The 18014-nt window shown below is 41.5% G+C and overlaps 1 protein-coding gene across 2 annotated transcripts in view; it reads left to right on the top strand.

Annotated features, from left to right (window-relative positions):
• The window catches only part of LOC139450787 (glutamate receptor 2-like), a 100984-nt gene that overhangs the window by 17659 nt on the left and 65311 nt on the right, over positions 1–18014 (top strand). The window lies entirely within an intron of this gene.

The raw sequence follows: 18014 nt of genomic DNA on the forward strand, positions 1-18014 counted from the left end.
TTATCGGTTTCAGCATATGCCAGCGCACGTTGGTTTCATTGAAGTGGTAAACATTTAACACCTGCATCACTCTGCATCTTTCCCCGTATCAATCTGACACGCCGTGACAAAACTGAAAGATTTTCAAAGCGGCTTTTCACTAAAAGTACAACTCCGTCACTCCTTCATAATCAGACAACGTCAGCATTGCAAATCTTTGACAATGTGTTATTATTGTGCATTTTGATGATACATTTAATATACAAGAAATCAGCTGTTAAAGTCAAATTGATATTATATTTCGCACATTTGCCGATAGTGTACTATATCTGAACTAAAAAAAGAATAAACATCTTGGGTCTTATTTTCAATCGGCACTCACATTTCCCAGCTCATGTAAAAAGTTTGTACTGACATTAGAATTAACATGATTATTAGTAATTTGAAACAATAAATTTTGACATTCAAGTAATTAGAAGCTTTTATTCAATTTGATGGCAATTTCAGTATTATTTCCCAATAACATGTTTCCTCTAATTTTTCTTCAAACGAACTTGCTATGAGTGAAGGAGAAGTTTAAATGAGTACATGGGTTTCAAACAATTTATCCTCCACTCTCTGCCACTGCTGACTGAGGGCTAGATTAGGAAGTTAAGGTACAGAATAATTATATTTACGAGTTCTCAAACATGTTTTAAAGACGCCAGAGTGTCTGTGATATAATTCCCACTAGACGTCCTCTGATCATTGGAGCAATTTCAAACTGTCTTGTTCGTAAGTAGTCCCAGCCGTGTTGTTGGAGTATTGATTGTATTCGGTGGTATCACTGTTTCACTCACACACACGATATTGTCACCACAGTGGGCTCATCGTCCGTCGTCCTGCGTTGACTTCGGGTGTGAAGTGGGCCAGTCGCCTGAGGCGTCACTAATCGATGTGTGCTGGCCATGGGTTCGAATCTCTGATTCGACGTCAGTGTCATTCTTGGTTTCACCATATTCGTGCAACTGGGTTTCAAGATTGAACACGTCTACGAATTACAAAACTTCCTGCCATATATAACGGTACTTCAGATCTGATTGTACCGTTTTCTTTGGTCTTTCCTCTCACATTAAGTTGACACTCCATGATACAACAGAAATAATGTTCACAAGCGGCGTTGAACCCAACTCACTCACTCACTTCAGATTGTATATCTCTGTAAACGTAACATATCGTGAACACATAGCCTCTTTTATGAATGATTACAGACATGTTCCGAAAGGTGAGGTGAGGTGAAATTGGGTTTAACGTCGCGTCCAAGATTATTGCACTTATATAGCGACGTGCATGCACGTGTGTGTGTGCGTGTGGCTGCTTGTACTAGTCCGGACTGATGCCGATTTATAGTGCTAGCACACTGAGATACCATGCCGCAGTATCACATGAATACCCCACTCAGACACAGAATACTGACTCCGAGCCGACCAGTCCTTGTTTAAGCCCCTTTATGCCGAGCGCCAGACAGGGTAACAACAAGTACCATCTTTTAACGTCTTTTGGTATGACGCGGTCGGGGATCGAACCCCGGACCTTCCGCTCTCCGGGCGGACGCTCTACCACTAGACTACGGAGGCGGTCTGTTCCGAAAGGGAAAATGGTATGTGTTGCAGCATCAATAAAATATCTATCTTTAACGTTTGAATATAAATACGTCTAACGTTTATAATACACAGAGGAAAACTGAACTAACTAATATCTGTATCGCAAATAGTATATTACTACTCAATCTGTATTCAATTACTTACAACAGAAGATTGCTTACAACAGATGAACATTTGGTATTGTGGACGTCGAGGAATGACAAAATACCAACACGACTACCCATTGGCGCCTTCTGATATATTCCCGTAGTACAAACTCAGTATGTAAGTTTCAAAACATCACTCAATTCTTCACAAATAGAAGATTGCTGAAAACCAGATGAATATTTGGCCTTTGGCGATGGAGAAGAACATATGACGATGAAATTGGACCTCTGCGATAGTCTTTTCCCAGAATTAAATTATGTAAGTTTCTTCAGAAGGCAGGTGTTCCTAACGTATTTCCCCGGTTTGGGAAGCCGTGAATGATTGGACGAACACAGGGTCACGACAGTCTACAGGAAGTCCCTTAGGTCAAGTCTTCTTTGATTCGCTCATCTTGAGTGACCAGGGGTCAGGTTTAGACCTGTGATAGCCACCGGAACAAAGCCCAGACTTGATTTGGTTGAGAACAGCGTTGAAAATAGAACGCTGTTGTCTTTGGATGTTGGCGTAACGGATGGGTATTGTCTTTAACCTATTACACGGTAGAGTAAAATGGTAGCTTCTCAGACGAAACGGGAATACATCATAGGGAGGTTGAAGACAATGGTTGTCTGGCGGTGTTGTGAAAAATAGCAAATGTCACAGTGACGAATAGTGTCGGGGGTATCAAGAAGGAGCGAGTCCCGGCGGTTCTTGAACTGCCTTGTGATATGAGTGATGCTACATAGAAGAAGAAGAAGAAGAAGAGAAGAAAATTATTTTATTAAAGTGTCACATGCTGCAGTACTAAATATATGGACATATAAACATTTCATTAAAAAACAGCACCCGGCCAGTTGGCCTACGAGACACTAATTACATAATGGTACATTTAAAATATATTAAAAAAAAGAAAGGAAAAATTAGTTGCAACTTTGTATATTACTACACCCACACCCACACACACACCCACACACACACCCACACACACACCCACACCGATACACCCACACACACATCCGCATTAAAATCCCGCTCAAAGCATTCAAACAGGTAAGCATACATATACTTAATCTCTTTGCAAACCATTGGTGCCGTCATCGTTCACAGAGGTTTGGTCATGAGTTGACAACGATATGTCATTGGGCTCTGATTAACAAAAGAACTTCTTATCACTGTGCAGGCATTTCGCGAACACCTGGTGCCATCACTCTTTCATAGTGAAAGATTATTAAAACATGTTATGTTTATTAAAACATGGTTATGATATAGTCGGAACGTACAATTAACTTTTGTTGCGCTTTTCTATTATATGTGTATATAGAGACAAGTTAATATTTATTACGATACACAGCATAGGGAATGATAGACTCACAACATTTTGGCCAACACAGCATATTATATAATTGTAGTGGAAAAGGCTGATAAGTGATCGATCATTTGCTCTTGATGGTGGGAATGGGATTTCTTTTTAAAAACATATTTATCAGAAAACACTGGAAAATCATAATTTGCGCTCAGCTATTCCCAACAAAATTGTTTGTACGCTTGACATGCCGTTATCCTGAAGAAAACATAATTGAAAGAAGCGGCTTGTTTTGAAGCAGTAACCGAATCAACATAATAATAACAACAATGATAACAACACAATTCCCCAGAACCAACATCCCACCCATCGACACCGAACCACTCTTAATATCAATCACTTATCCAGACTCTAGTCCACACAGACAATTTACAGTGTCGATGTCATATTGCTGAACTACCGCTGACAGCGGAGCTAACAAGCATAAGACATAACTAATATAAATAAAATATAAATTGAGAAAGATGCAACATTTCATTTCATTTAAAACACCAGCGTGCTAGAGTAAGGTAAATTAATTGAAACCCCATTACTCCGATATTCTAAGTGGTTACTTTCCGGAACAATTAGTCAATAATTAACTAGTCGAGCGTTATTATGCATCGAGTATTAGTAATTCGAAAATATGTTAATTCGAACGATGGCACTCCTCACCGTCCAGATTATAGGGTATCTCGTTTGGGTTAATGTGACACTGGGTTTAAAAAAACTAAACCAAACAGGATTGATTAAACCATTTTGAAAGATATCACATTACATTTGATTAATAACAATAAATTTCAGTTTAACGTGATTACTTTAATAACTGTTGTCATTTCATTACATTACGACATGTTTATCACTTTATGTTTGCTTGTCTTCCGCTTCTAAACTCATTGTGCACATGAAATCAGTCGTCAAGCGATGTCACCTATTTTCCCTTCCATGAAATCGTTGTTTGAATGTGTAATGTCAAACCCGTGTTCTATTCCATTCAAGAGTTATTATATTCGCCAAAAATCACACTTGACGTCGAACTTACGTGAGACTGATTGACGTCTTGGTTGTAGGAAGGCAATCACATATGTTTGCCGTGTTGTCAATTATCAGCTTAAATAACTTGAGTTATAAATGTTATCACGATTAAGCATCACACAAGATTGACACAGCTTTCCCAATCACAAAAACAAATTAAAATACTCAGCATAATGGAAATCCATTTTCCTGGTAATAGCTCATCGACACTCGCATCCCTAGCACGTGTATACATAGAAATTGACATGCAATGTACACACTGTTAGACAGGCATTGGTAGGACAAGTACAGCTATTGATGAAGAAGGACATCCTTGTACAGAAGAGGATGCTCAAATTGATTAAACAACCATGCATGCATCACCAATATCGCTCCAGTCATAACGTTGAGGGCCGAAGCATTTCTTATCATTCTCTAATAACATTTTCGCGATAGTCAACATGCCTTTTAGGCCGTGTAGCGGGGAGCCATCCCCAAAGTTGAAATGACTGCCTGTCAAAACTATCGGCAACGCACTACCAGACATGGCTTATTGAGATAACATTTGAGTTTTATTATCGTTTCTGGGGATTTCGCTTTTAATCTGGTAAAGTGGTGAGTATGCACAAGGACAAATCTCAGTGTGCCTGGATATCGATCAAGGATGTATTAGAACTGATATTCTTTGGTGCCAAAATCTTCAACGCATATTCCCGGGTTACCGCTATGATTTATCCTGTTTGTGAACACGTGTATTTAAGAATTTTGATTGATGTGACATGATTTTCTAGTAAAGCTGGATCGTGTGTTAAATCTTTAATGCTATTACATCACAGCGTGGTAGCCAGCCCATGGAAGTGTGAACTTGACAATGAACGCTTGAATGTGGAGAGTCTCGTGAGGAAGTTGCAAGGTATCGACAAACAGAAATTCCCAAAAGGTGTTCAGTAGGATCATGGATTGCATGATTATATATGAAATTGAGAATTTACGTTTAGCAAAATGGAGTATTCAACTACAGTATCACTGTTGCCACGTTAGAATAATTAAACAATCTATTGACAGTAATGGTGGACAAACAGTATGTGATGCTATCGCGTTGAATTGCAGGTATCCACTGTTGGTGCATATGTGTAAATATAATAAGACTCCACATAATACCAGAAGGTCAGTAGTGGTGAATCAGCTTCCACACATGTCATCGTAGGAAATAGTTCCTTGTCACAAGAACACTATTAATCTTCTTCTTTCACCAGAAGTAACTGTATGAGTCTTTGAGTTTACGCCGCTTTGAACTCTGTTTTTGTGATTTCTCCGCCAAGAAAGCCCTAAGTGGTAGAGGTCGTAGACTTTTATCAGTTCGGTAAATCCCATAATGACGGCGACGGTGCTGATAAATGTATGATCTTTGACGAATATCATATTTGAACCAACGATGAGCCGATCCTGGCGCGATCATAAGGGGTTCAACTCTGCAGAGCTCCTTAGGTGCCTGGGCAATCCATGTCCACTATTTAATTCTTTTGATGGTATTAATAACACCGGGTGCTCTCAAATGTTCTTATTTACCCCTGCCACTCCTGGCCGCCTACGTGGTCTAGTGGTTGAGCGTCCTTCCGGAAAGCGGAAGGTCCGATATTGATGTATTTGATACGCTTGTCACAGGCAATGTACGTTGTCCCTTATGTCTGCAGTGTTTCGGCGTCTGTTTTCAACCTAATAACGTTTTGATAGCGTTTGTAATTTGATGGCCACATCCAGTTACAGATGTATGCTTTCTTTTGCCCGGCAGTTTATCAAAAAGATGCATCTACATAGACAATTCATTGTATCACAATTGCGTGGATCGATGTTCTTGATGTCAATCACTTCATTGTCGGGTCTTGACTCGATTATTTACAGACCGCCGTCGTATAGCTGGAATATTGCGGCGTAAAACAACAAACAAACAACAACATGAATGCCAGCCATGGCCATACTGATAATAATTTGTCAAAAAGGAAGTGCGTGATAAACAACAAACAAACAAGCAAACAAAAATATAGACAATTAGTTTCAATTGATATACGACACGCAATTAACGACATTCAGATTGAGTTAAACCATCAAAGTCGCCTTCAAAAGTTTTAGAGAATGATGCTTTTGACAAAGGGACGGTACTGGTTCATCAGGAGATTTTCAATAGGCGTGTGTGAAGTGTGGTCGTTTTAATCTCACGTGTGACTGTAGTTCTCTGGCATTAGGCCCAGTGTTGTTATGCAAACGTAATGAACAATAGCTGACGTCAAAATGGACCCAAAACGTTATGTTCTTAATTCAACGACTGAATCTTCACAGGTTAAACGTGAAATTGATATATCTATGTGTATGCCACAACTTGGTGCATGTGCCAGCCGCGTAATAATCTAGATGTCCTGTCTAGTAGTAAAATTGAGATTTTCTCTGCATCACAGCTGAAAGCTGGTATATCACTCATTGTGTAAGTTGGTGTCTTGTTTAAATTTTTAGTAAATATTTCGGTGATACCTGTCATTTCTAAAAGAGTTCACTCCCTGGAGAATAGTGACAATATTGTTTTATTGTAGACATAAAGCCATGTTCGTTGACATTCTTATGATGTTTCCTTTGAAAACCTCAAAGCATGTTTTTTATGCGTTAAATCATTACAATCACGAATCTAAAGAAACTTTCAGTCCCGTATTTTCAACAGAAGAAACTAAAATAATATTCGTAATCAATGTGGATCATTTCCACTGAGGAAATTAAATCATGTTTATTGGCAAACATTAAGTGCTAGCCTCTCCTTTCAAAACAGCATCATGAATTATGTCCAGTCAAACATGAACTCTTTCAGGAAACTCTCAGTCGTTCATGATTTAAGCCGAGCGTCATGAGGGTGTTTTGAAACCCAGTTGTTCATTAGGAAACTTAAATGCTACCGAGTTAGCCCCACACCTCCCCAGCCTGGTCGATACGATGTTGAGTAGAAGCATGGATCGAGTGTTAATCTTGACACTACTAAATAGCAACTCAGCTGCATCGACAAATCATTTGTTAGCGCCAACGGTAATGGAGGCCAATGAATCTTGTCACGCATGCGTACTCAACCGGAAGTGTGATAAACGTTCTGAATAGACTCTGGTTTATCGCGACTAACGGTATGTTATCCACACTTTTCTTGGTATAATAAACGCTTCATATCAATGAAGTCGTTAATGTCTTTTTCCGTAATGAGTCAGTGTTTGTTTGTTAAAAATATCGATCGATATTCCCTTGATGGAATTACGTTTAAACTCTTTGAGGTAATTAAATTTTATTTAACGCGTCGATTGTATGGTGATATATTTCATGATACATGGACGTTGCTTCTGTGCGAATGCGAATCAGAAAAAAACGTCCAAGTTCTTCAGTCTTGTCGACAGAGCTGCCTTACATGGGAATGGGTCGGTCAGTCTCTGACTGATGACATAGTTGGTAGTTTGTTATAGTATCTAAACCGCAGGAAGCAATGCTCATGCTAGCAACCACTTGTTTGTCGGTTATGACTAGACTGCCGAGTGAGTGAGACATCAAACTGCACAGAGCCGAACAAATGTAAGTTGCAGCGTTCTGAAAACCTACTCTGAAACAACTTGATAGTCCGTTTTTCGGTCCTCGATTCCCACTGTGAATTACCACGCGACACAGAACACACCATCCGTATAAAATGGCCTCCATTCTCCAGCAGACGCGGGAAAACCTGCAAGAGACAAGGCCCCGCCCCCATCTGCACATCGCTTTAAACCCAGCGTCCGTATCTGGTAAAAAGGTGAGGTCGGCAGCAGCGATGTTGTCCAATAGCGTGATGACCGAAATCAATGGAGCAATGGACCCGTGAAGATTCCGAGATAGAATAGGTCTTCAAAATCCATGTTTGCCGTAAAGAGTGACGATGCTAGTCGTAAAAGGTGACTAACGGGATCGGGTGGTCAGGCTCGCTGACTTGGTTAATGCATATCATCGATCCCAATTGCGTGGATCGATGCTCATGTCTGGTCCAGACTCGATTATTTACAGACCGCCGTCATATAGCTGGAATATTGCGGAGTGCGGCGTTAAACAACAAACAAAAAAACCAATGGAGCAGTGAAGTACTGTAAGGAATCCACATTAATTATTGGTTTTACCTGCTAAAATGATACATCGACACAGTTTTAAAAAACGTACGTACGTATGTACATGCATGTACTTAGACTTGCGATAACGCTACGATCAGGTCATGAATGCCAACAACCCGTGAAGATCCGGGGTAGAGTTGGTTCTCAGCAACCATGCTTGCCGTAAAAGGCGACTATGCTTGTCGTAAGAGGCGACTAGCGAGATCGGGTGGTCAGGCTCGCTGACTTGGTTGATGCAGGTCATCGTATCCCAATTGCGTGGATCAATGCTCATGATGACAATCACTGGATTGTCATGTCCAGTATCGATTATTTATAGCTGGAATATTACTGAGTGTGGCGTAAAACAACAAACAAACAACACCATGACCAGACTGATAATAATTTGGCAAAAAGGAAGTGCTTGATAACCACAGACGACCCGAGCCTCTTTGTAGGGAGTAGCCCACCTTTAATGATTCAAGGCTTGCCTAACTGCAATGTGTGTGTTTGTTCAAGAAATATTTCTACGACCAGTAAATATTTTACATATGAAAAGGAAGCTAACTAACTGTATTCCCTAGCATCACGTGCGCTTACCCTAATTTCAACTACCAGTAGGAGTTTTCACAGTTTTAGAATCCTTGAGAAGAGCACTAAGGGCTATTGTCTTCTCATCTTAGTTTTACAAAAACGATAATGAAGTTCCCGCAATTCTGTTGCATAATTCAAGTGATAGGGTAAACTAGTCTCATACTTCATGCCCAAGAAGACGATTCTCAATCATAATTATTTCACCTCGTGTTACATGGACGTTGTCAGACATTCTAAGAGAACACTTTTTTAATTTAAAGACTGATTTGGTTGGAGAAGCAAAAGGCTGTTGAAGTGCCATTTAACAGTAGCACGCAATATCGATTCAATTTGTAGACTTAAATTGCACGTCAAGGCCTGTTTAGCATCAAGGGTAGGGGACCGGGGAAAGGGCATCGTTAAATATGGTATTTATCTTTCAAAGACACTCATTTGCTCTGGCACAGAGCTGCGTGCTTATCTTTAACGCAAAACAGACCCAGGCCTGGTATTAGACAGGACTGCAAAGCGTATACCGTAACGATGGCGTACGGAGTTTAACCACGAGGAATGGCAGATACTCAATCTGTTGATTTAGCCCTTAACCAAGTACTCAAATGCAGAAGGTCGCTGCTCGTGCATATGAAACTTCCCGCATCTTTCGGAAAAGTAAATCTCGTTGATTCTCGTGCGATTACAGATTCTTGCCACATCCAATCACTATCACTAAACTCCCGCCTTTTGAGGAAGGGACGATTACAGCCGACGACGGCGACAATTATCACGTGATCCCATGGGAAGAGCACATTATTCACGTGCACGATGTAACCACGCCACCTAGCGACACGTGATCTCCATCCTAATGTGTTACTTCGCGCGGCTTGTTTTCGGCTTGGAAGCTATCTGAATTCTATCAGTTCCTTATCACTGGGTAAAAAGCTTGGGAAAATTGCAAATCTCTTAATAGGTTCTCTACGAGCCACAATTCAATTTCTTCGGCGCGGCCTTTGAGCCACTCAGACCAAATAAGGTCTTTCTGGGAAGAACACGCAGTCAAAGAGAGGACCTACCTATAGAACCCCAGTCTCTTCAGCGTTGCAATTGGCAGCCATGATGACCTTCCCTTTCTCTGCTTCGTGATTATCCATAACAGCCTTGCTAATCTTAGAATTCAATGTGTAACTATAGCTTGTGTTAATGTGCATCCAATATTAGCTTTCAAAACCATGGTATAGGTTTGATGTAACTATTAAAAGGCAATATGCAAGAATCCAGTGTCTAGATTGCTCTTCTAGCTCTCAGTGATTCAGTGACACATTAGGTTGTGGATTGGACTTATGAATCACGTCAAATGATTTATTAACCTCTGGGAATCGCATCAATCAGGCTTAATATAAAGTTCCATGTGCATTGTCATGCACAGCTGATAATCCTCCTCTTATACATCTGTCGTACGTGTCCCTCATGAACTCGCTGTGGGGTTTTAATGATCTTTTTGAAAATGGAATTGTTAATAATTTACATTTGCATTTCAGTCAATACACTACTCTGGCCGTTTGTTCGAACGCACAGGAAGCCTAATTTTTTTATTATTTTTGTAATTGTGTAACTCGCCATCAAGCAGTCGCCTAAATGAATCAACTCAAAGGGTATTACAATTTCTATAATTTCCAGTTTTAGAGAAACGAGAGCGTATCATTAAAACAATGCTTGATACTGCGTCTGATTTGTTGGAAGTTTGAACAAATATATTATCTGAATAATTATTGTTTCTCGCAGAACAGAATAAAATGAAAGAGTAAAATACCGAAAACGTCCGAAAACGAAGTGTGTAACTATAAAACCATAGTGAACAAATATGAACAGTTACATTGTAGATGCTAACTACAAATTGTATCTGACCTATCGGGCAAAGGAAAGCATACGGGTTCCAAAGTAGTGTGTTGTACCTTACATGTACGTTCGCAGTATTTCGGCGACTGTTTTCTGCATAGTAACGTTTTGTAAACCCTCGTTTGCAATGTTTTTGTCAAATACAATTTTCAAAGATATACCTTCTTGTGCAGTGTATTTGAATTGTTACTATGAAAAATCCAAAGGACGAATCCTCTTCTATTTGCACATGAAATAAGAAATTTCCGAGCGTCCGGCAGCTCCCTGGGTAAAGAGATTCTAATTGCAGCTCGAGTCTGACATGAGTGCCAATAGATAATGACTCTCACATCAGCTTATAAATACAACAACAAAAATAATACATGTTCCATGTGACAATTATTCTCAACGTAACCACCCTCAACGAAAATTAATGTAATAGTAATCTCCCTTTACGTCATTATTATAACTAATAAATAAATAAAACAATCATAAAACCATCATATAATCCATGTAACATTTTTATTATCCTTAACGCAACCAACCTCAATTTGCTGTCTAATAAGTAACTAATAATCTACCTTGACGTTCTACTTCTCTTAATTCAGCGCAAACATTTCCTCTGTGAAATGTTCTTCTTTAAACCATTGACTGAAATTCACTACAGAGGCCGTGAGAGTTCCCCATGCCACAAATTGATGATCTGTTAAAGGCTATTACGGGTCCTGGTTGGAATTAGTCCATACTGAGATGTTCCATTAAGTCGTCGCGCGTCAAACAGCAATATGTTGGACACTGCTGAGCCGATCAAATCGAATCTTGTACGCAACTTCCGTTGACAGCTGAGACCGGAAATGGACAGAAGAGTGCGGAAATGCAATATGGAGAGCGAAAGGTTCGTAGCAGATTTCAAAACGAGAAGGGTGTGGCTGTTTCTTCATGCTTCCGGTTATCAATTATTGCAATAAAAAAATATTATTAACAGTTCATTTGGAAAGAATGGGAAATCGTTAGTTTACGTTATTTATTACAGTTGGACACAGACGTCGGCTGTGGTTGAAAACTGTTTCACATCACACAACTGCTGTTCACCCCGTAATGTTTGGGAGCAGTGGGTTATGTTTAATGATTTGAAATTCAAATCAACCTAAATGCGAGATTGTGAATATGTCGTTGGACACATATTTTCTTTTTAATCTGCATGTCCTGCAACACATTCAAATCCACAGTAAAGCTTTTAAAAAGGTTTGTGGTAGATATGTGGAGGAAATTTCCAATTTTCCATCAGTGACAAGATTTATGTCTGATGTTATTCAATATATAGACTTGTATCGTAGGGGTTTTTTTAAGTGAACAGTTGACTTGCCTTTGCACGTGTTTCCGACGGGAGTCACCAGTGGCATATACTCACATCTTCGTGAACGCCTGGTATCATCACTATTTGATATGCTCATGATATAGTTGGTGTCGTACAATCGACTCCTCCTTTTTGGGAGAGAGTTCTTATAAATATGGACAGGGTTTTGTTGGTTTTATTTTCAGTTGGTGTACACGATATATCGCTTGGCTGATTTCGTCCCCCCTACGGCATGTGTCGTTGTGGAACTGATTTGCCCGTCAAGGCCCAGACTGATAATATCCAAGCTATCGTTATTTAACTGAAATATTGCTGACTGATACAGACAGACAGTTTCTTTGTATATATGGCCAAAGGCCAAAAGTACATCATGTATACAATAACATTGTACAAGTTACAGCACAACCCAGATATTGTAGTTTCAGAGCATGTAGAACGGGTTTACAAACATAACTTAACATAACTTAAATAACACGTTCGCATCTTCGGTTTGGAGTACATCATACAGCTTTTCTCTGGATGGCCTATTTCTGCAATACTGTTGGACGTAATCATTTCTTAAACTTCCATATTCTGGATATCTTAATAGTACGTGATATTCGTCCTTATTGGGTAGTTACTTTATGGACAGGATGTATTTTCAATTTACGGGTTTCTTAAATATCTAGCTTCTCTAATGTTACAATTATGTACATTGCATCTAGCTTTCGTTAAGACTCGACGGAAGTGCACTGCTTTTATTGACGTAAGGTACGTCTCAAATGCAATAGAACTTTTGAATTCAAAATAATAATGTACATAATTTGATTCTCGTACACTCATGAACCATTCGTGTTCATATATATTATCTTTACACTTTTGTTCAGAAACACTGGTCTGTCAGCTACAACTTGTGCGAGCCAGACGTTTAAATGATAACATTCTTACAGAATAAGCCCAGGATACGTCTCCTGCATCGTCTAGTCTTTGAGTAAGTCATAGCAAATATCTTGTAAATTGGTGTCTGATAAGCCTTATCCAATATCAAAGAAATCTACTGTGGGCATTTATGAACAGTAGTAAGCGACCACGTTCTAGATCTGCTCATACAACTTTATTTGCAGCTTTGTAATATGTGTTCAATAGAAATTTGCAACACTTTGTGTGTACTTTTTCAATGGCCAAACTCTTTTCATACGCCACAGATCTGATCCATTTTCAGGATCGGTTGGATTTTCACATCAAACAGTTTGAATGAAGATGCAACTGGCATTTTTTATAGCTCAATATAAACTTTTTATTTTTTACTGACATGTAAAACTCTTTCACCTTGCATTTCAAGGGTCTCACAGGCTCTGGTGAATATATTTCTACTCGAAAATACAATGCCTAAATATTTGTAATACGACACAATCACAAGACTCGAGAAACCATTTCTCAAATCCTGATTTCCTACCTCCATTTTTAAATACTAATAATTAGTCTTACCGTCTTTATTTTTAAACCCCATCTCAGACAATACGTATTTAGGATATCAATTTTATACGTGCCGTATTATTTTCTCACATCCATCAGGGTTCCGAGGTACATCATGATATCATCTTTGCTACCTTCTAAACGCGACGCTATATGTGTTATTAACCAATAAAAGGTAGGGGCAGGTGGATGGGGGACTGATGAGACAGTTTCCCTTCAGGCAATGTCTGTACGCTTGACATGAATGTAGAAGCCTCAACGTTTTTCGGCTGTGAAGATATTTGCCTTAACGCAATGTTTGTTCGCTAGACATGAATGTACAAGCCTCAACGTTGTTTGGCTGTGAAGATATTTCCCTTCACGCAATGTTTGTTCGCTAGACATGAATGTACAAGCCTCAACGTTGTTTGGCTGAGAAGATATTTCCCTTCACGCAATGTCTGTACGCTAGACATGAATGCAATGTAGAGTGAGTGAGTGAGTATGGTTTTACGCCGCTTTTAGCAATATTCCAGCAATATCACGGCGGGGGACACCAGAAATGGGCTTCACACATTGTACCCATGTCGGGAATCGAACCCGGGTCTTCGGCGTGACGAGCGAACGCTTTAACCACTAAGCTACCCGACCGCCCCGAATGCAATGTAGAAGCCTCAACGTTGTTTGGCTGAGAAGATATTTCCCTAAGAGCTAGATATGATGGATGTCCTGAAAAACGTGTTGAAAAAGAAATAAGAATGGTTCAGCTCTACGTTTCAGAGAAAACAAACGATGTCTTAAAGTGACAGAAACGCCACTCTGTCTCCAATAATAATCCGGAAATAATCCGACCTACTTTTCCCAAGCTTTACCTTAGAAGGCCAGTGACTGACGTGCACGATATGTTCCGTATCCTGGTGGATTTGGTTGGATTCTGTCACATGTGACACGGTGGTAACCCCGAAGCACATTCAAGCACCATCGATCCCGCTCTGTCCTCGAGTCTTCTTGACAGACAGAGAGAAGTGTCAGAGATTTCTGGAAAGTATCCATGGGATTAGCTACGAACGACCAACTGATTTGGTTTCGTCCTTCATTAAACATTACTGGTTAGAATAGGTCCACATCCACCTGTCGTGGGAGGCGACTAAATGGATCAGTGGTCAGGCTCGGTGACTCGCTGTTTCATCACTCGCCCCACACACAGAATTATTTCAAACCAACCCTGCCACCTCTGGCAACAAACATAGCAACATTCAAACCCCATCACTAATCGCCCATACACATAGCAACATTCAACCCCCCACAACTACTCGGCCCACCCACACATCAACATCAGAACCCCCACAACTACTCGCCCCACCCACACATCAACATCAAAACCCCCACCACTACTTGCCCCAAAAACAACAACATCAGAACCCCACCACTACTCGCCTTATACACCACAACATCAGAACCCCACCACTACTCGCCCCACTAACAACAACATCAGAACCGTACCAGTACTCGTCTACACACCACAACATCAGAACCCCACCACTACTCGTCTACACACCACAACATCAGAACCCCACCACTACTCGCCCTACACACCACAACATCAGAACCCCACCACTACTCACCCTACAAACCACAACATCAGAACCCCACCACTACTCGCCCCACTAACAACAACATCAGAACCCCACCACTACTCGCCCTACACACCACAACATCAGAACCCCACCACTACTCGCCCCACTAACAACAACATCAGAACCGTACCACTACTCGCCCCACACACAACAACATCAGAACCCCACCACTACTCGCCCTACACACCACAACATCAGAACCCCACCACTACTCACCCTACACACCACAACATCAGAACCCCCACCACTACTCGCCCTACACACCACAACATCAGAACCCCACCACTACTCACCCTACACACCACAACATCAGAACCCCACCGCTACTCGCCCCACTAACAACAACATCAGAACCCCACCACTACTCGCCCTACACACCACAACATCAGAACCCCACCACTACTCGCCCCACTAACAACAACATCAGAACCGTACCAGTACTCGTCTACACACCACAACATCAGAACCCCACCACTGCTCGTCTACACACCACAACATCAGAACCCCACCACTACTCGCCCTACACACCACAACATCAGAACCCCACCACTACTCACCCTACAAACCACAACATCAGAACCCCACCACTACTCGCCCCACTAACAACAACATCAGAACCCCACCACTACTCGCCCCACTAACAACAACATCAGAACCCCACCACTACTCGCCCCACTAACAACAACATCAGAACCCCACTACTACTCGCCCTACACACCACAACATCAGAACCCCACCACTACTCGCCCCACTAACAACAACATCAGAACCGTACCACTACTCGCCCCACACACAACAACATCAGAACCCCACTACTACTCGCCCTACACACCACAACATCAGAACCCCACCACTACTCACCCTACACACCACAACATCAGAACCCCCACCACTACTCGCCCTACACACCACAACATCAGAACCCCACCACTACTCGCCCTACACACCACAACATCAGAACCCCACCGCTACTCGCCCCACTAACAACAACATCAGAACCCCACCACTACTCGCCCTACACACCACAACATCAGAACCCCACCACTACTCGCCCCACTAACAACAACATCAGAACCCCACCACTACTCGTCCTACACACCACAACATCAGAACCCCGTCACTACTCGCCCTACTAACAACATCAGAACCCCCACCACTACTCGCCCAACTAACAACAACATCAGAACCCCACCACTACTCGCCCTACACACCACAACATCAGAACCCCACCACTACTCGCCCTACACACAGCAACATCCCAACCTCTCCCACTACTCTCCCCACACACAGCAACATCCCAACCTCTACCACTATTCGCCCCACGCACAACAACATCAGAACCCCACCACTACTCGCCCGACACACAGCAACATCAGAACCTCAGCACTAATCGCCCAACGCACAACATCAGAACCCCACCACTACTCGCCCTACACAGAGCAATATCAGAACCCCACCACTACTCGCCCAAAACACCACAACATCCCAGCCCCCACCACTACTCGCCCATACACACAGCAACATCAGAACCCCACCTCTACTCGCCCAAAACACAACAACATCCCAGCCCCCACCACTACTCGCCCATACACACAGCAACATCCCAACCACCACAAGAACACCTCACCACAAACCCACTACACCACCCCACCCCCACTGCCATCCCATCCCATCCCACCCACATCGTCTTTCAAACAGCATCATTCCACACCAACTCCAACCCTACCCCCACCAACTCTAATCATCGCCCCTTACCAAGCAGGATGCACTGATAACACCGGGACTGCTGCAGGACAGACAGAGAACGCTCACCGCTGACTGCAACACCTTCAGCCATGGTGAAAGGAATATATCCCATTATCAGTCAAAGTTAACTATAAATCATTTTGATATTTCAAATGGCTTTCGTGAAGATTAATGCCCTTATTGTCCTATTCATATAACTGTAAAAGCTGGAATTACACAATTACCCCAAAACTGAAGAAACTTAAATGATCCAGATGAGATAGCTTAATGGTTCCCAAGATAATAAATCGATGCAGGATTATTGCAAAGACTCGACTGATTTTTTTTTTTACAGCAAGACACCAGTGAACATTTCAGATATGAATATATCATATTTCTGTTTACACATTATTCTAAATAAATGTCTAAGCGATCACATCTTCAAAATTTGCCGTTAAATATTAAACCGGCTGTAATAAACTGTCACCATATGCCGGATGCAGTAATGCATTATCATGTTTATCGTGTAGTTATGGTTTAGTTATGATTTGGTGTTTATTTGAAGCATCCAGTGTAACGGTTTTGAGTGTCTCATTTCGGAAGGGTTTTCATTTTGGTTCCTGGTTTTATCCACCAGACACCAGAAATGGGCTTCACAGATTGGGCCTTAGGCGTGACGAGCGAACGCTTTACCCACTAGGCTGTCCCAGCCCTCTTTGTTCAGATAGTACTGCCAGTCATAGGGAGATAGTGGGTTGGAGTTCCATTTGAGTGCTTCGGTCACTACGCGAAGACATACAGAACAATCTAACAAAATAGCACAACGTGTGTTTTTTTCATGACCTCCGGTATTTCCAGTAAACACTTTTATATTTTTTATTTCTAAAATAAATCTACAACTGTATTTTTTTCTAACTACATCTAATTCCGTCATCCATCACCCCTTATCAGTCACCCGACATCCGAGATATGTTACCCGTAGTCGGAGGTCGACATCCATCACCCGATATACGAGATATGTTACCCGTAGTCCGAGGTCGACATCCGTCACCCGACATACGAGATATGTTATCCGTAGTCCGAGGTCGACATCCATCACCCGATATACGAGATATGTTACACGTGGCCCGAGGTCGACATCCATCACCCGATATCCGAGATATGTTACCCGTAGCC

This window comes from Haliotis cracherodii, unplaced genomic scaffold (genome assembly GCF_022045235.1).
Source record: "Haliotis cracherodii isolate W230 unplaced genomic scaffold, xgHalCrac1.p SCAF_8, whole genome shotgun sequence".
Lineage (NCBI taxonomy): Eukaryota > Metazoa > Mollusca > Gastropoda > Lepetellida > Haliotidae > Haliotis > Haliotis cracherodii.